The sequence below is a fragment of the Oreochromis aureus genome, linkage group 3 (genome assembly GCF_013358895.1).
Source record: "Oreochromis aureus strain Israel breed Guangdong linkage group 3, ZZ_aureus, whole genome shotgun sequence".
Taxonomy (NCBI): domain Eukaryota; kingdom Metazoa; phylum Chordata; class Actinopteri; order Cichliformes; family Cichlidae; genus Oreochromis; species Oreochromis aureus.
The window spans coordinates 112,752,947-112,772,868 of NC_052944.1; the positions used below are offsets into that span (position 1 = coordinate 112,752,947).

General features: G+C 42.7%; 1 protein-coding gene and 1 long non-coding RNA gene across 2 annotated transcripts in view; both read left to right on the forward strand.

Annotated features, from left to right (window-relative positions):
* The window catches only part of LOC116320226, a gene marked incomplete at its 5' end in the record, with an annotated part of 145,551 nt that overhangs the window by 54,500 nt on the left and 71,129 nt on the right, over positions 1–19,922 (forward strand). The window lies entirely within an intron of this gene.
* Positions 7,072–19,240, forward strand: LOC116334538. The gene is made up of 3 exons (XR_005611476.1): positions 7,072–7,117; positions 10,393–10,566; positions 19,130–19,240. It is a non-coding gene; the product is annotated as an uncharacterized LOC116334538 (long non-coding RNA).

Consider the following 19,922-nt stretch of genomic DNA (forward strand, 5'->3'; position numbering starts at 1 on the left):
AGAAGAAAGAATATTCCTTACTGTTGGGGTGGAGGGAGCGCCATGCATCGCAAAGACCAAAGTCGCTCATATACTGTTTGATTATATTTGTGGACTGCCAATTACGCTGAGTTCCTGCTGTACTGAGCCTATCCATTTCTTCATTTAGTCCCAGGTTGAGGTCTCCCCCAAGAACAATTGTGCAATCTAGGTGTTCGGAGAGTGTACTAAAAAACCGTGGAAGAATGAGGGGTCATCAACATTCGGACCATATATACTTACAATACCTAGCTTTTGGTTAAATATAGATAGTTTGACTATTAAGAATCTGCCCTCTGGATCTATGACTGTATCGAGTACTGTGAAATTAATATTTTTATGTATTAGAATTGCTACTCCTCTTTGTCTAGAATTATAACAGGCTGAGAACACATTAGGAAACTCAGGTGTTTTAAGTTTATTCAAACCTGTGACAGGTATGTGGGTTTCTTGTAATAAAACAACGTCTGCCTGTAGTTTTTTTAAGTTGGTTAAGTATTTTTAACCTTTTTTCCCTAGAGCCAGCTCCATGCACATTCCATGAGACAAACCTTAGCGTGCCCATAGTTGTGTGTTTGTGACTAATGACATACGCTGTGTGTCTTGCTTAGACAGGTGAGGAAAATGGAAACACATCATTTTTTTTTTTTTTTTTTTTTTTTTTGTAAATAAAGAGAAGAAAATGCGCAGCGTGAAGCTCCATAGGTCTGACTATGTGTGTGCATAATAACTAAAATGAGCTAATGTGTGCGTGTGTGTCCTATATCTGTGTGCACTGTGTGGCTGTTGTAAATGTGTTGCCTTTAAACGCATGTGTGTGCGTGATCGTGCAGAGTGAGCATGTAGAAATAGACAGTGTCGTTTGTGGATGGATAGGGAAACAGGTGATCGACATAGTGAAAGAAAAGAGAAGCAAGGAAACCAAAGAGCAAGGTGAGCGACAAGAGAGAGAGAGGGAAAAAGAAATAAAAACGGAAACATTGCAATTAAAGCATTGGCGGAGAGTGACGGTGACGTTATACTAAATTAGCATACTGATATTACATAATTAAGCAAAAGTTAATACAAGAGAGTGTGAGTGAAGAGAATAGCGTAGCGGATTCTTATCTGGTGTGCAGTCAATACAGCCATGGAGTGATGCCAGGGTCGCGGTAGAGCTGTCCGTCCACGTAGAAGACCACTATTCTAAATATTCATGGATCTGTTTTGAGTGTAAGGCGAAGAAGCTCAATGATATAAGTGGGGGCCTCATCTCTTAAAGATATAAACATAAAAGTGAGAATTTTAAACTAATATCTGTACCTAACCGGTAGCCAGTGCAAGGATTCTAACATTGGAGTGATATGGGAGAATTTATAACTGTGGGATAAAAGCCTTGCTGCAGCATTTTGGACCACTTGAAGGTGATTTAAGGAAGCCTTAGACAGACAGGAAAATAGTACGTTACAATAGTTTAACTGGCAGGAGATGAAGGCATGGACAAGCAACTCCATTTCACCTTTGGAGACAAAAGTCCTAATTTTAGCAAAATTTCTTAAATGAAAAAATCTGGAGCGGGTCACAGATTTGATATGAGCATCAAAAGACAGAGATTGATCAAAAATCATCCCACGATTCCGAGGAGTAGCTTTTATCAAGCATGAGAAAAGGACCCAGACGTTGAGTAATTGAGGGCTTGATATTCTCTGGAGCAAGAGTTAAACACTCAGTCTAGTCTGCATTCAATGGAAAAAATTGTTTGTCATCCAACCATTAATTTCCTTAAGACAGTCCATTAGAGTGGATAATTTGTCTAATTCCCAAGGTTTAAAGAAGATGTTTAATTGGATATCGTCTGCATACAGACTGAAACTAAAACTGTTCTATCTGCCAGAAATGAAGTGAACCATTTTAGGACAAATCCAGATATCCCTGCTATATGATTTAAGCAGTGAATTGTTGAGGCTAACTTCTTCTTGACCTCACCGATCCTTTTGATATCGCAGCTGGAGAAGATCAGATGAGGCTGAAGTATTTTTCATCAAAGCTTTCTTACCAATGTGCATCACACTACATGCAGCCACAGCAAACACCAAGTGGGTCTGAGGAGCTTTCCTCATATACACACCCATTGTCATGGTCCTGGGTCGCTGACCCAGCGTTTTGAGTTTATTGTTATTGTTTTCTAGTTTCTTCTGATTTTGCATTAGTTCTTAGGGTTTAGTTCTTGTGTTTAGTGTTTTATTATTATTCATAGTGTGTGTTTGCCGCTGCTCATCGTCGGTTCATCTGTGTTATTTGGTATTCTCCGCGTCTCTCTGCTCATCATTCTGCTCTTCATTCCCTGCTCTTCATTTCCCGTGTGACCTCCATATGTTTTCCCCTGCATGTAATTCTGTGAGTTATGGTTTCGGGTTTTGTTTGTTATTAGTTTCCTCAGTTTAGGTTTGTTTAGTTCTGCCCTCGCTTTTGTTATTTTCGCCTTCTGCAATAAAGCTCCCGCACATCACAGCAAGTGCCTGCATTTTGGGTCCTTCTTCACATCAAAACACGACTGCTGCCCCAGCCGTGACACCTATATGGAGAGGGGAGGGGTGGGGGAGTTCAATCTGGGGGAACTGTCCTTCCCAGGATCATAACTGTGGCTTCCTGTTTATCTTACCAAGGGAGCTTTTACTCTTCATTTTATGATAGGCAGCCACACCCCCACTCTCCATAAATTCCTCACTCCACACAGTAACTCACCAGGCCACTGATCTTATCTTGAAAAAAATCTTAAAAAGTCACTACAACCCTTATCTGAGAAGACTGGTGTACATGGTGTTGGGGGAGACGATGTTATTCACTGTATTGAAGAGAACCTTAGGATTTCTTGTTCCTGCTGCAAGTAGTTTAGAGAAATAAGTGGCTCTTGAGTCTTTTGCCATGTCATTAAAGGTAGATAATAGTTCTTTTAAGTGGAGTTTATGAAGCTCATGTTTTGTGGCTTTCCACAGGTGCTCAGTATTACAGCAAATTTCCCTAAAGCTGTGGATAGCTTCTGTGAACCAGGGCAGGCATTTAACAGTGCTGCCTTTCCTGATTTTAAGAGGAGCCACTTTATGTAGAATTTTTAGACATTACGAATTGAAGGAGGCCACATGCCATTCCATATCATAAGTTTCAGGTAGATTATAATCAAACAATTTCACAGATTCTTCTACCACAGAATCAGTAATTAATAGTGAATGGTTCACAAGAACAGAGGGCCAGTGTTGGGGAGTAATGGAATACATGCACTGGCGTTACATATTTAAAATACAAAATATGAGTATTCCGTTACAATTGCTGTTTAAAAAGGTGGTGTTAAGAATACAGTTACTTTGTTGAAATAAATGGATTACACTGCGGTCTTTTCCTGTTTCATATGTTACGCTATACCCTCTCAATTTTTGTTAATTCCACGCCGGTGGAAACCCAAACAAAACACGCATTAAGAGGGTCTAATATCTGTGTCTCAATCTGGCGGCCCATGTCACCTCTACTTGCAGAGCACATAAATGACATGAAGAAATATTTTTAAAAATTATTATTAAAAAAATAATTTAATATGAAGGCAATAGGCAGAGTGTTACAAGCATAGCCCTAAAGAATGTAGCCTCATGGGCAGTGTATTCTGTGCTGCAGGGAGAATTCACTGCCATACCCGTTATGTGCCTGTGAGTGTGAAGGAGGGAGAAAAAGGAGTCAAAACGTACGAGTTGTCACCGAGCAGAAATGGGAGCTGGAAGCATGTAAATAATAATAAATAATAACCATTGCAGTCAAAAAGAGTGCCTGACGAGCCCAGTTGTAAGTAAGCTATTAAGACTCGACTGGACACTGTGTTCGTGTTTTCCTCCAAAACAATAAGTTCCGTTGGAGCAGCCTTTCAACGCCTCTCTCTGTCTCTCGCTAGCAAAGTTGACCCAGTCAACAGAGTAAAGCTAGTTTTCGGCTACGATGCTGGCACAGAACCCGACGTATTAGCCAGAGGTCCCTTTACTACGGTTTGGAGCCGCAGACATGTTTTATATACGCTGAGAATAGTTTTCCATATGAGATCGCTGCAAAAAGTGCAGCCTTACCTAATGTCCACCTACTGTTACTCATTTATATTAAGATTTAAAAATCTAGTTGGTATTGGTATGGTGAGTAACCTTCAGTAATAGTAATAAATCACACAGAAATAGTACATTCATGTAGTGGTAAAACGCTTGATAATATATTAAGTAATCCAAATTATTCAGAAGTTGTTACTCTCATTGAGTAACGTAACGGAATACTTTACAAAATACATTTTGGGGCATGTATTCTGTAATCTGTAGTGGAGTACATTTAAAAGTAATCTTCCTTGATCTCTGGATTCGATCTTCAATGTGGATTGGACTCACTGGATTATGAGTTGTTTTACTTGTTTACCATTTGCTTTTTCCTTCTCTGTTGTTCTTAATAAGAGCTGGCTGTATATGCTGTTCAGTGTTGGGGAGTAACGGAATAAATGTACCGCCATTATGTATTTAAAATACAAAATATGAGTAACTGTATTCCGTTACAGTTACCGTTTGAAAGGGTGGTATTTAGAGTTACTTTGTTGAAATAAAGTGATTAAACTGTGTTATTTTCCTGTTTCATATTGTCACGGGTCAGGACTGTTTGGGTTTTGTTTGACAGCTATGTTCTGTTGTTCCAGGCGGTAACGTTACAGTTGCCATGGTTACAGGGTGACAAACGCTCTCTCTGCAGCTGTGTGTTTCCTGGGTGAGAGAGCGCCTTTTTGTAGTTGTTGTTGTGCTAAGCTAATAGGCAGAATGCTAAAGGCATACCCCTAAAGAATGTAGCCTCATGGGCAGTGTAGTTGTTTGGCGCAGACGAGGTGCCCATGGCAGTACCTGCTGCTTGTTGAGAGTAAGAGCGATATGTGCTTTCATGTCAAAAAGTCATCATAAATAAGTCTCCAAAAACACCAGAAAAAGTCGCCGGATTTATCTCTAGTCGCTTTTTAGAAAGAATGTCCCTAAGGGGTTCTGAAAACTCGCTAAATATAGCAACAAGGTCACTAAGTTGGCAACAATGTGTCCGACACCTGTTGCATTATAGGGAAACAAGGAATTCCAGGCCATCCAATCAGAGCAGAGTTTGACAGAAAAGCCTTCAGTGAAGGTCTGACATTTACTGCAGACTGGAGTCTGAACCAGGATCTGCCAGTTCCATGTAATCTGCTGACATCTCCTGGACAGACAACATCTCAGCGGTCGTCAAGAAGGCCCAACAGCGGCTGCACTTCCTGAGAGTCCTCAGGAAGTACAAGCTGAACTCCAACCTGCTGCTGACCTTCTACCGCTCGTCCATTGAGAGCCTGCTAACCTACTGCATCACAGTATGGTACGGCAGCTGCACCAAGGCAGATAGAGTGAGGCTTCAGAGGGTGGTCAAGACAGCACAAAAGATCATCGGCTGCTATTAACCTCGATTCTTTTGTCCCCATGATAGAACGGAGAAAACTGTCTCATAGTGATCAAAACATTTGTATTTCTGTTTATTCAATCATCTTACGGAAGAGAGAGACCCCTGCACAGCCCAAACTCCAGTTGCAGGATCTCTAACATTACAAGCTCAACATGTGTCTTATATGGTGTTATTTCTGTACTTCAGATGCCGCACACGTCACACATGACACACACACAGTTTCATTACAAACAAACTCCTTCTACTCAGTTCCTCTTTTCTGTGTCTTATGTATTAACATGCCTGTGCACTAAAACTTCCTGTGCAGCTTGCAATAACTTTCCCTTTGGTCTGTTGCCAGGGCAACCTGTCTAAACTTAGTCTCACTCTGTCTGTTCCCCATATTCTGCAAAAACATGCAGTTTCTGGTCAGCCTGTGACCTAGTCAAGTCTGGGCCTCTCATAAAACAATCTAATGAGCAGATACGCATTAAAAAATATCTCTCTATTTCTTAACACTGCCCTCTCCCCTCCCTGATGGACATTTATTCCTCCCGCTGCATCAGCAGAGCAGGAAACATTATCAAGGACAGCTCCCACCCTGGTTTCAACATCTTCAGGCTGCGTCCCTCAGGGAAGCGCTACAGGTGCATCAGCACAAAAACCCACAGACTCAAAAACAGTTTCTTCCCCAAAGCCATAACCACTCTGAACTCACACATGCACCGATAACACAGGCCCCCCCACACACACACTTCCACCACTGTGCAATACCAATTTTATGTGCAATAACCCAACTGTATATACACAACGCTATTTATTACATATTACTTTTTTTTTTTAAACGGCTTGTATATTTGTACATTTTATATATATACATCTTTTTCCCTCTGTTAATACTGTCCATATGTATATAGCGCTGCAGAACTGTCAGCTGATTCGTGAAAACTCATCATTACCCAGGGTACCTCTGTGATTATTCTCATCCCACACTGGATTAATGCGTTGCTGGTCCATGTGCAGCTGGCTGTGAGACGAGCACTCAGGGACCATCTACAAAGTGTAACTCTGAGAGAGACCAGTGTTGTTAGTCCAGGTCAGAAGATGACTTGTTGGAATGAAAATGAGCTTGTAGTTCATCTGCTTTATTATTGTGACTGGAAAAAGACTTCAAATATGTCAATTTCTTTCCAACTTCACCTTTAAAAGTGAAGCCATGCTGTTCCTTGAATGACAAACAGGACTTTTTAAAGTCTTCTTCATGATTTTTCATGTTTTTATGCTAAATGTGCAACTTTGATTTGAAAAATTCAGAGTTTTCTCATGTTGTGTTTCTTTGAAGCTGCTTCCTTTTGGCTTCCATTTTTTAAAATTCTACATTCTGAACCTTCTTCAGCTCTGAACAGATGATGAAACACTGATTGATTTCAAGCACACACTTTGTCTAATAAACCTAAATCTTTCACTCTTTTTACAGATTGAGGCGCTGTGGTTTGTCAGAGATGAGCTGTGATTATCTGGCAGCAGCACTGAAGTCCAACCCCTCCCTTCTGAGAGAGCTGGACCTGAGTGACAACAACAAGCTGCAGGATTCAGGAGTGAAGCACCTGTGTGGTTTTCTGGAGGGCCCAGGATGTGGACTTGAAACTCTGAGGTCAGTCACCATGTTTTAGTTGTGCTGAGATGAATATGATGTGAAACTTGTGCTGACACTAAACTGCAGACATAAGGCTGATATTATACTGATCCACACTGAGGATCTTCATGCTAAAGTCTGTTTTCTTCTTCTCTGGTTTAGTCCATTGACTGTAGCAGAACAATATTCACATTTCAAACAGTGATACTCAACGTATGGCCCACGACCCACATGTGGCCTGCCGACCTTTCCTAATTCAGAGAGAGGGGACCCTGATTAACTGTGTAGTGTTCTTCCTCACAGTTCTAAGTATCAGAAGCAACAATGAATAATCCACAGCTGACTCTCTTTAGCAAGTCAAAGGTCACGGCACACAGAAACAGTTTGGAGAAGGAATTATTGCACATTTACAAACTGACAATGTTGCACGGCATGCTGGGTAATGCTAGCTGGTCAGGAATGGGTGTGTTAACGGCTGTGAGAGGCACCATGTGTCACGATCCTGGTTGTGTATTTAAGTCCTTAGTCTTCTTGTGTTCAGTGTCGTGTCTTCCCTCATAGCTGTGTGTGATTCTCCCTGTGTCTCCTCGTGCATTATTTTTTCCCAGTTTAGTTTTGTATTGTTATTTGTATCGCCTCCTTACCAGCAATAAAGTTGTGTGTGGGTGTGGCTCAGGCAGCTCTGCCCACACAGTGACAGTGAAACACATGAAGAGTAATAAATAAAGACTTTAACAGCAGACAGGATTTTATAAGCTGATGTACAAACATGTAGAACGATGGTGGCAGCTACAGAAACAGGTCCATAATGACTGAAGCATGTATAGCCATGAGACCAGTTTTCCTGTGTGTCACTTGTGTACATTCATTTGAAGAGGGAAAAAACTTCCACGGGACTCCGATGTAAAAAGATACAAGGTAAATTTAATTCCAGAGCTTCAAAATCTTCTTACAGGAGTAATCAGGTTTAACTTATCCTCAACAAACTTACTACGATAGGAAAACTGTGTGACACTGTTCTCCTCTGCTGCAGTGTCTTCCCTACGCTATACTAACCCTTTTCTCTCTCTCCCCCCTCCCACAGTGCATTAACTCACCAACATCATCGCAGCTGACCAATCAGCTTCTGTCACATCATGTAACCTTCTGTTGGTGACCCTCACATCCTGGGTCTTTTGAACTCAGGATGAATAGGGTTGGGCTAGATTTCACAATGAGTTAACCTGAAACCTTGGCTGATTGTGACCCACACCCACTTTCGCACTTTGCCTCATGTGATTTGGTTGAGCATTTGTTAAGGTTCAGATATTGAGGAGGAAGACCAAAAATAATAACCACTGATCCGGCCTGGTGAAATTAGACGAAGATTTTAATGCACACATGTGGAGTCCAACACTTGTGCAGATTCGGTGTTGAACTATCTTACAATAGTCAGAACAAAGACTTTATAGGGTTGGCAGTCTGCCTGTTGCCAGGCAGACTCAATACAGCATGCGTCAATCCAAAACCACAAACGTTCAGTTAACTTTGAACACAGTTTAAAAAAGAACATTGTCTTCGGCTCGAACCCAGGTGCTTCCTGTCACCATCCTGCCCAGGCTTATCTTCTGGAACATCAGGTCCACGTTCTGCACAAACTGTCACTCATGCAGGCACAACTTTGCAGTTGCAAGCAAAACATGATTAAACTCTTACCTATATAAATGAGTCTAACTAATATGTGTGTATATGTGGGTAATAATCTTGACTTACATGTAAAATATATAAAACAAATGTTTCAATCTAATACAACTACTTAAAGCTTAATCAAAGCTTAATCAAAGATAAATGCATAATAAAATAACCTGCTCAAAATACTTGCACTCAGACTCGGCTTTCAGTTTCACTTCTGCAAAGCATGCAACTTCAAAAACATGTAACTTCCTGTCTTTACACAGAGTATATTTCCTGTCCCTGCAGTCTGCACAGAAACATTTAAGATTATAGGAGCATTGAAAAGCATTTAAAATTATAGATTCAACTCAACAATTTAAAGTGGTTCTTACTGGACTTGTAATAAAGACTAATATAATACCAATATATTTGAACATCTGAATGCATCTGGATGCAGCATCACTATTAATAATGAAATGGTAATGATGCTTATAAAAATAGTAGCAAATAATAGCAGCATAACACTTTACTCCTGCTGACACATTAATAGAGCATCAATTGTGCTGAACACTGCTGTCGCTCTCTTCCCTGTTCCCGCCCACTTTCCAGCTTTGGAGCATGCACAGCATCGTCCACACTGAGCCTTGTTGTGAGTGTGTGGACGCAGAACATTGCTAGTACAATAACCAGCTGTGCATGTGCCTGAAGCAGCAGCTTCAAGCTCACCTCAAAGAAGTCTAACAGGAAGGACTACCCAGCCATCAGGCGTCCAGCTGTCTGTGACCGTGTCCACAGCAGAGTGTTACCCGAGGCTTAATGCTAACATGCACACATGAAACTAATACCACCATGAGCAGCTGCTCAGTGGATTTGGAGGATAAATGTCTCCAGCTTCTCACAGGCAGTATGCAGAACGTGGATCTCCACAAAGACTGTGGAGAGCTTGTCCCAGACTCTAAAATCCACACTTGTCTGCACAAATCTTCTCACACGTTCCCGTCACAAGTGTCTTCTAAGTGAAGCTACCAGGTTCAGGTCCAGCTTGTTTATCTGGAGCTGCAGTAGTTGAGTGATCCATCCTCACGTGTACATTTTCCAAAGCAACATAGACTTCAGATATGCAAACACAGCATCATAACACACAACCAAGAGATCCAAATAATTCTCACTGCATTTCTGTGGCTGATGCTTTTTGAAACCTTGCTGTTCTGCACTTTAGGACCAGAAGAGGAAACTGAAACTCTGTGCAGAGCGTTCAATGGAAGCAGCCAAATGCTGTAATTGTTCTACTGTGCTGAGCCACAGCTGAACCAGCATCCCTGTACGGCAGCATTGTGTAGTTTTACTGTATAGCCTTCTCCACAGTCCAAATGTTGGTCTCCTAAAATGGCAGTTTTTGTTGTTTGTTTCTGTTTGTTTGTTTGTTTTAAACTCTGATGTGTCTTGTTTAGTTTCGATTTTACTCAGCGAAGCTAACAATTTTTCATGTTTTTTATGATAAATGTGCAACCTTCCTGTTTGCTTAAGCTGTTTGGAATTTCCATTTTCTAAACTTCTACATTCTGAAAGATGATGAAACATTGAATTATTTCAAGCACACACTTCGTCTAATGAACTTATATTTTTTATTCTTTATACAGATTGAAGAACTGTGGTTTGTCAAAGTTCAGCTGTGATTTTCTGGCAGCAGCACTGAAATCTAACCCCTCCCATCTGAGAGAGCTGGACCTGAGTTTGAACAAACTGGAGTATCCAGATGTGAAGCAGCTGTTTGCTCTTAAGGAAAGTCCAGATTGCACACTGGAGACTCTGAGGTCAGTAGAGTGTTGGAGTGAGTGGGTGGTGCTGTCAGCAGTAGTGTACTAAACATAGAAAGTATGAAACAAAGATCCAGTGTTTCCTGTAAAGCTGCAGCTTCTCAGTGAGCTGTGAGAGGAGAATGGTGACAGGCTTCAGGATTAGACACAAACGCTTCCTGTTTCTGCCTTTTTGTGGCCTTTATGGTCACCATAGTAAGAGCTCACACGTTCTGATCAAACACTGTCAACAGCCAATCAGCTCTCTGGACAAAGCAGCACTCAAACCAATGACCGCATTTATTTCCATGTTTAAAGCAGTAAAGAACACATTCTGTAGGTGAGGATCAATTTAGTGAGAGCAGATGTTTGGATGGAATTCTTCCAGTTAACAGCTGAAACCATTACATCTGGATTTTTAGGGTTGTTGGTGGGGTTCCTGAAGAGCTCAGAGTGGACAGACGAAGGTTATTCTAATGAATGAAAGTCCAAAGTAAAACTAGGAGTGAAAAACATTTTCATGAACTTCAATAAAAATCCAAAATAAAGATTAGAAAAAGTGAAACAACAATGAGTACTAGTGCAGTCCCAGCATCGAAGTCCCTGCTGCTCTTTATACTGGATGTGCTGCATCACTGACTGACAGCTGATGAAGAGTCTCTGGAAATACTCATTTAGGAGACTTCCAGCTCGGCAAGGTACAAGATGGCAGCATAAGAGAATGTGCTCCCGATGCATGACCTAAAAACAGCCCATAGTGACCTGATTTTGTAAAGATACTTATGAAAATAAGATATTTGAGTAAGGGATTCAAGATGCCAAGATGCAGAAATAGATAGAAATCTATGCGGTACGAGCTGCACAAGGGAGACGGAAACTAAAAGACCTCACCTGCTAGCAGCATTCTAGAGGACATTGAAACACTAACAAATGCAAGAGAACAAGCTAAGACTGTGAGCTTGGACCTTAATCTTTGAGAACTAAGACAATTCAGAAGAGATACACAACTGATAGGAGAGGAAATAATAACACAAACAAGAGAGAGGGAGAGGCAAAAGAGAGAATTGTGGATACTGAAACTTCAGTTCAAGCTAAAAGGAAGTAGTAACGGAGATTTTTAAACTGCATTTCAATATGGTTGCCAAGTTAACAGATCTGGAGGGATAGTCCAGAAGAAAAAATGTCAGAATATATAGTGTCAAAGACGGATCGGAAGATAATTCTCCATCTTTGGCCATTTTTGTGGAAAGTTTATTATGACAGAATCTGGAGTTGCCAAACTCAGTTAAGCTACGAATCGAAAGATGTCGAAGGCACCAACAGGTCTGGTGCCATGGTCCATCATCGCCAAAATGTCCAGCTAGAAAATGGAAGAAGGAGTATTGAAATTGACCTGGCAAAAGCTGTCATGAACTCGCTGTGTGGAGGCAGATGAGGACCCAACCGCAAAACTCACGGAGACAGGAACTGAACTCAAAATCACTGCTTTATTGCAGGCCTTACAACGAAACAGAACTAAACTGGGAATGCTAACAGAAGACCGAGGGAACACAGAGAGACACACAGGTTCGGGGAGGAGACATTGACGAAGCGACACTGAACAGAGAGAGAAATGCACATAAATAAACAGAGGGTTAACGAGGGAAGTGGGGACACACGGGGAACACAGCTGACACAGATAATCGTAACAAGACATGGCAGGAGAAACACGACATTGACGGGAGACTGTCAAAGTAAAACAGGAAGTACAGAGGTGCAGACAGGAGGAGAGAGAGACAGGCGAGCACGGGGAAAGCACAGGCATAGCGGGCTGGGGAGACATGGAATGAAACACAAGGAGGGGAAACGAGGGCTCACAGATACACAGAGGAGCACCCAGGGGGTAACCAAAATAAGGGACATCTTAACAGGGCAACCTAGAAACCAAGGCGTAAATAAAGAACAAAACCCAAAACATGAAAACTAAGAATGCTGGGCCAACATGGCCCAGGATCATGACAAAAGCATGGAGAAAACCTTGGAAAGTTGATTGATTCTGATCATCATTATGCACCTAAGGTCTTGAATCAGCAAAGGGAATATGTTGAGGTGAAATCCATTTCCAAAAACAAAAAAATCTGACTTCATATTCCATTTGCTACAAAGATGAGTCCGGAGGGAACTGCGCTGTACGGCTTGGTGGAGGAGGCAACAGGTGACATGGCAAAGAGGGAACTACTGGTGACAATCATCAAATGCCCGGAGAGTTTCTGGAGCAGATCCAATGTTTATCGTGGCAGAGAGAAAAACATGAAGCCAAGTAAATAAGGATAAGTCCCGAGACTATAAAAAAAGACTCCGGGCATTTAGACATCAAGAGCAGGAATGAGGGTGGTACTGAGAGACTAAGGAGTAGAGGGGATCCATGGTGAGTTTTATTTTAGTAAAAAGATGTCTTCTGAAGAAACAAGTTATATAATCTGGCAATTTTTTCTTATTTTGAAAATATATACATTAGTGGCAATGTAGAAAATGGACAGGTGTTTTACCTATGCCAGGGGTCACTAACAGGTGGACCGGGGTCCGAGTCCGGACCCAGACGCCATCCTATGTGGACCCGGACCTATAGTTAACAAAATATTAAATTATATTTAATTTTGACGGGGCGATTCAATTTTAAGCCGTAACGTTACATTGTATTAGACCAGGGAACATACAAACCAATTGTGTGCGAGTTAAGCCACCCACGTGACACTACTTAGCCAATCAAATCTGTGCATTCAAGGCGATCGCAAAGCTGAATGCAGACACAGACAGACAGAGGAAAGAGACGGTGAGAGGTGAATGACAAGCAAGACGATTAACAATACAGTGAGACAAGACGTGAGTGGGAGTCACAAGAGGTAAAACAACTATGGCGCTTTCAAAAAAGAGAAAAGTAGACACCGAAAATAGAACTTTCAAGACTGAATGGACCGATGCATATATGTTCATTCTTCCGGCTGCAAGCAGCAAACCAGTGTGTCTCATATGTTCAGAAACCGTGGCACTGATTAAAAGTGGCAATGTCAAACGCCACTATGAGACAAAGCACAAAGCCTTTGAACAATCATACCCACCCAAGTCTGAACTCAGGTCCCAGAAAATTAGCAGTCTCAGAGCCCAATATGATCAATCTACAAGGATCTTAACCAGTTCTTTCACCGCCCAACAACGTGCTCATGAATGTTCCCTAAGAGTTGCTTGGATTTTAGGTCAACACAAAAAGCCCTTTACAGATGCAGGTGTTGTCAAAGAGTGCATGAGTGCAGTAGCAGAAACATTACTTGAGGGTAAACAAAAAGACTATCTTTGTGACAAAATAAAGCAAATACCTATGTCAGCATCAACAGCCACAAAGAGAAGTGAAATATTAGCTCAGGATGTGCTGTCCCAGCTGGAAGAAGCTATACATAAGACACCATGTGTAGGCTTGGCTCTAGATGAGTCCACTGATGTGTCTGACAATGCTCAGCTGTTAGTTTATGTGAGGTTCTTCAACAACGATAAGAAAGAGTTCTGTGAAGACCTGCTAGGTGTAACTTCCCTTCAGAGCACTACAAAAGGAGAGGATATTTACCTGGCCATTAAGGAAATGTTAACAAAGCGAGGAATAGAGCCAAACCAAGTGGTTTCAATAACCACACATGGAGCCCCTGCTATGATGGGGAGAGAGAAAGGAGCTGTAGCAAGAATGAAAGAGGACAATCCTGAGCTAATCTCTTACCATTGCATTATTCATCAGTCTGTCTTATGCTCCACCCTGTCAGATGAGTATGCTGAGGTGAAAACGATGATGAAAATGATAAATTTTCTCAAGGCATCATCTTCTTGTCAGCATCGTGTGCTCAGGGAATTTCTCAGAAGTTGATGCAAATGCTGATGATCTTCTGCTTCACAGCAATGTGAGATGGCTTAGCAAAGGCAGGGCATTGGAGCGATTTTGTACCATCAGAAGTGAAGTAGCAGCTTTCTTGGAAGAGCTGGAAAGTCAGAAAGCAACAAACTTTTCTCTATTTTTAAATGATGGGAAAAACATGGATATTGTGGCCTTTTTGGTTGATATCACTTCACACCTGAATGAACTGAATTTGAAGCTGCAGGGCAAGGACAATTCAATTTGTGAACTGATGACAGCTGTCCGCTCCTTTCAGAGGAAACTTGAAGTGTTCAAAGAAGACCTGCAAGGAGACTATGCACACTTCCCAACAGTAAAGGAACAGGAGTTTGGAAGAACTGAACCTGCCACTTTCTGGCTCCAAATGGTCTCTGAGACAGCTTTCCCAAATCTGAGGAAAGTAGCCCTGTACAACTTGACCATGTTTGGCTCCACATACAGCTGTGAGGCAGCTTTCTCCACAATGAACATAATAAAAACTAAGCATCATTCCAGGCTCACCAATGAGCACCTACACATGTGTATGAGAATGGCCCTGACACCATTCCAGCCCAGATTTAAAATCCTAGTAGAGCAAACTAAAGCTCAATTTTCTCACTGAACAACAGAGAGTGGGGAAGTGGAATATATGGGGGAAAGAAAGAGAAACTGTAAAATTGTTAAGCGTTTTGATGTTATCTGTTGAAAATGTATTGAGACTGTTAAGTCGAGATGTAAAAGGTAAAGAAAAAGGGAAACTCAAGCTGCTGCTATTTTCTTTCTGAAATTAAGCACTTTGTTTTAAGATGCACATTTTTGCCATTTTATTTATTTTCTGTTATTCATTTTAAACAGCAGCCAGCCTAATGTAGGCCTACTGTGTGTTTCAGTGTTAACAATAAATTTTGTTGAAATGTTTTTAACTTGTATTTTCATTGATTTGACAGACTATTGTTCATACGTTCAGATATTGATTTTTTTTTAAAAAGGCTGCTTCTCTATCAAAATCACATCACAAGTTTTGATGTCCCGGACCTCTGCTTGAGAAGATTTTTTCCAACTGGACCTCCTCAAATTTTAGTTTAATACCCCTACCCCTAATATACCTATGCTATTCATAGAATGGACACTGGCTGGCTGGCAAAGGAAGGCCCTGTCCCACCAAAGTTGAGAGGACCCCCCCCACCCCCCAAAATAAGCTAAAAAAAATAAGTAAAAAGCATAAAATACCCGGCCCCACAGAGCCTGTCCCGGGCTCTGTGGGGCCGGGAGGCGCTGCTCCACTGGGCCCCGGTCTGGATGGGCCTGGGCCCCCCTTTCCCTGGCGGGTTGCAGGGTATGGGGTGCCTACTGGGGTCAGCGGGGAGCTGACCCCAGGAGGGGTCACTTGCCCTCCTTCCTTCCCTCCCCATCTCCAGCTGCCTCCCTCTTCCCGCTCCACCACAATCACCCACACATGCAGGGCCTTGGGGTAGGGGTGTGTCACTAGGGTGCGAGGAGACATCCCCCCCTTTGTCCCCTTCTGGCTGCCTCTGCCTCAATTTTATCCCACAACTTAGACATTCACATTACTCACACTCTCATTACACATACATATAGGATCTTGGGGTGGGCACGCTACACGGATTCCAGTCACCATCAGGGTGTACACCTCACCCCTGGCGCCGCTGCCCACCTCTCAATTTTAAATACACGTAGACATTGAGGGCTAGCAGGAGGGGCTATACGCTTACCTGCTGCTCTGGCAGGTAGCTCCATGCCCTCCTGGGTTTTAAATGCACCTTAGAACACACATACATCAACACTACATATGAGCGGGTGGAGGGAGGTTTGAGTCTTCCTACACCCCGTTCTCTGCGGCCTGCTGGAGCGGGGGCTAGGAGGAGGAGTTGGCCGTCCGACTGGGGTCTGGAATGTGGGGCCTCCTGCTGCTGCGGAGTCGGGCGGTCTGCTTCTCCCCACCGCAGGGAAAGGGGTAACACCACCTGGGTCTGGGCGCAGTTTCCCCCTCCAGGGGCAAGGGTACCTAGACCCGGGCTTAGAGTACGCTTGGGGAGTGTGATTGTGTGTACAGCGTCTCTTTATGTCTGTCTCCACGTTGGGTGAGTGTTGAGAGCATGAGGGTGGGAATAGATGTTTGTATCTGTGTGTGCCTGTTTGTCTGTGTCTATATGTCAGGTTGGGTATCAGACCCCACCTCTCTGGGGACATCTCAGGCCCTCCAAGGTTTGGAGGCCCATCTCCCCCCACCACTTCCCCTGCCGGTGGCAGACGCCCTCAGACTTCGGTGCGTTGGTGGTTCTTTGTGTCCGGGGGTGGGCGCCCAGGTACCCACCGGCTCACTCCTTGGCGGCTGCTTATTGGGGCATGGAGCCTGGGGCTCGCTCGGGCCACTTCGGGGATGGGGTGCCTCGGCCTCGGCCCGGGCTCGGTCACTCAGGCACAGCTGGCTGCCGGCGGAGCTCACGGGCACGTCACTGCAACCCCCTGGCTTCTGCTCCGCGGCTGCTGAGTGACCCCTCATCTGGGACTCTCCTCAGCTCTTTCTGGGATAGTGGCTGCTGCCCCTCTGTTGGTCTTCCTTGGTCTCTTGTGTTCTGGGGGCCTCTGGATGTCTGGAGTCTTGATCTCCTCCATACCTGCTTCATGCCCTGGAGGACGGGGCAGTGGCCCCCACACCTCTAGCAGATCATTACATGAAGGAACCTTTTTAAAACAAGCGCGTTCATGCTCACAGGTGTACACACGGGTGATCACACACACAAACTACACCCTTTTGAGCTCCTACCTCAAAGCAGTGCGCTGTCGATCTCACGTGCTGCACCATAATGTTTAATATTTAGTATTTACTGTCATATTCCCATATATCATTGTGATCTTGTTTATTACTCTTGTCTTCTTCTGCTTGCTTTCTTTTTTCTTTCTCAACAGGTGATCCAGGTGATCGATATGTATTTTTTTGTCTGCTTATTCTGTTGGTTTTTGTTTTTTGCCCTTTTTCCCCGTCCCTCTTCTCAGGTTTTTTTTTTTTTCTTTCCCTCTTTCTTTCTCCCCTTTCTTTCCACCAGTCAAGTCTGTCCCGTATTCAGCAAGTGAAAATAAAATAAACAATAAAAGGTGAATCAGATGGACCATTACGGCAAGGCTGGGATGGTCCATTTGGTAAAAATAAATCCGTTGGGCATCTTTCTTCGCCTTTAGACAATAATTCTGATGGCAAAAGAACCAAACGGGACAGGTTACAAAAAAAAAAAAAAAAAAAGCATAAAATAAAAACAACAAGGAATTAATTGGAGGAAATTATGAAAACAAGAAATGAAATCAATGATTTGACAACACTCAAAATAAAAACAAAAAATAATTGCTTTTTTTTTTAAACAAAGGAGGATCTAAAGCAATGAAAGTTTTAGCCTGGAAAATAGCACAGAATACAATACACAAAATTAAAGATCCAGTAAGAAAAATCATCAAAAAAAATTAATTACATGAAATACAGGGACCCTTTCAAAATATTTTATAAGACTCTTTATGCCAATAATGTCATGATTCACTGTGTGCAGGCAGGAGATGAGGACCCAAACGCAGATTTCACAGAGGCAACGGGTAAACTCCAAAACACTGCTTTATTGCAGGCTCAGAAGTAATACAAAACATTATCAAAACTAAACTGGGAAAATGCTAAGTATACAGGGTGACACTGGGAAACACACAGCAGGAGGGAGGACGCGACAGTGACACAGAGAAAGACAGTGCTTAAATACACTGGGGAAAAAAGAGGGGAATGAGACACAGAAGGAGAGCACAGCTGGGAGAAATCAGACATGACATGACCAAAGGGAAGCAAAACCCAATACATTCACCATGACACAGACCTTCAAAATAAAACAGAAAACGTAACACTGAGACGCGGACTTGACTAATCTGTTAATGTTGCGTAGATGGAAGTAGGCAGAACGGGTGAGATTATTAATGTGAGATTTATAGGAAAGTGAACTGTCTAGGATGACACCAAGGCTCTTAAACTGAGGAGAAGGGAAAACTGTGGAGTTATCGATGGTGAGTGAGAAACGGTTCGCCTTCAAAAGGTTGGATTTGGTGCCAATAAGGAGGATTTCAGTTTTATCCTCATTAAGCTTTAGAAAATTAAACCAGGATTTTAACTCGGATAGACATTTTAAAAGGGAGGAAGGTGAGAGCGAGGAATCAAGTCTGCAACAGAGATATAACTGGGTGTCATCAGCAAAACAGTGAAACTGAAGATCAAATTTGCGGAAAATGGTACCTAGAGGGAGGATGATTTGAGGATGTATATTATGAAGAGAAGAAGGCCTTAGACTGAGTCTCGGGGTACACCAGAAGTGACGGGGAATACACGAGAGCGGAATGATTTTTGTTGAATAATCTGGGATCGGTCGAGGAGATATGATTAAAACCAGGCGAGGGGTGTGTCAGAGATGCCGAGAGAGGAAAATCTGCTTAGAAGTACAGAGTGAGAGATGGTGTCGAAGGCTGAGCTATAATATATTATACATAATATATCATGTATATTACTGGTAATTAAATCTCACTCCCTAAGTGCCAAGTTTTTTTCTCTTTCGCATTTATGATTCTTTTGTTTGTTTAAAAAAAAAGGGGGGGAAAGGCATGCTTGTTTATTTCCTCTGCTCGACCTTCTTCTCTCTGCAGATGGTGGCCATGATTGTAAACAGGACGGTGTGTGTGCTGAGAGAGGAGCAGCTGTGTCCTGATGATCCAGAGAGGTTGAAGCAGCAGCAGCTTGTGTGTAGAGACGCTCTGACTGGGCCATGTTACTGGGAGGTGGAGAGGAGAGCTTCATCCAGCAGTGACTGACAGAGGAATGAAGTGCAGACGACTGTCAGTGCTGCAGAGTGAACTGCTCTGAGAACAGCTCCACTGTCAGACACAATGTAGAGTCCAGCATCATCCCTGTGTGTCCCTCTGGATCTGACAGAGGATCATCAGTGGATCTGGACTGCTCTGCTGCTGCTCTGTCCTTCTACAGTCTCTGCACAGTCTGTCTGACTCTGGCTTCAGACCCTCCTGGATCAAACTCACCTGGAAAGACTTTCAAACACCTCTGAATAATAAACATCGTTTTTTTATAAGATAAATATCATGTTTTCATGTGTCTGTGCAGTTTGAGCCTCAGTGGATGAATCAGTGCTTAATGTGGATACTAATGATCAATAAATGTGATGACTGGAATCAAAGGAATGACTCGGACTGAATCTGTTCTTGCTTTTCTGTCATGTGGATCCGATCCAGACCTCCAGCGTCTGCCGTCCATCTCACATTAGTCACCCAGCACAGCAGCTTTCCCATTAAAGCTCACACACTCTGAATCTAAGCGGTGTGTAAACAGTGGAGGGCAAAGTGTTGCTCTGACCTTTTCGGTTCACACAGTCGTATCAGCCTGTTTGAGCTCTTGAAGTGAGACAGGATGACATCACAGACTGTG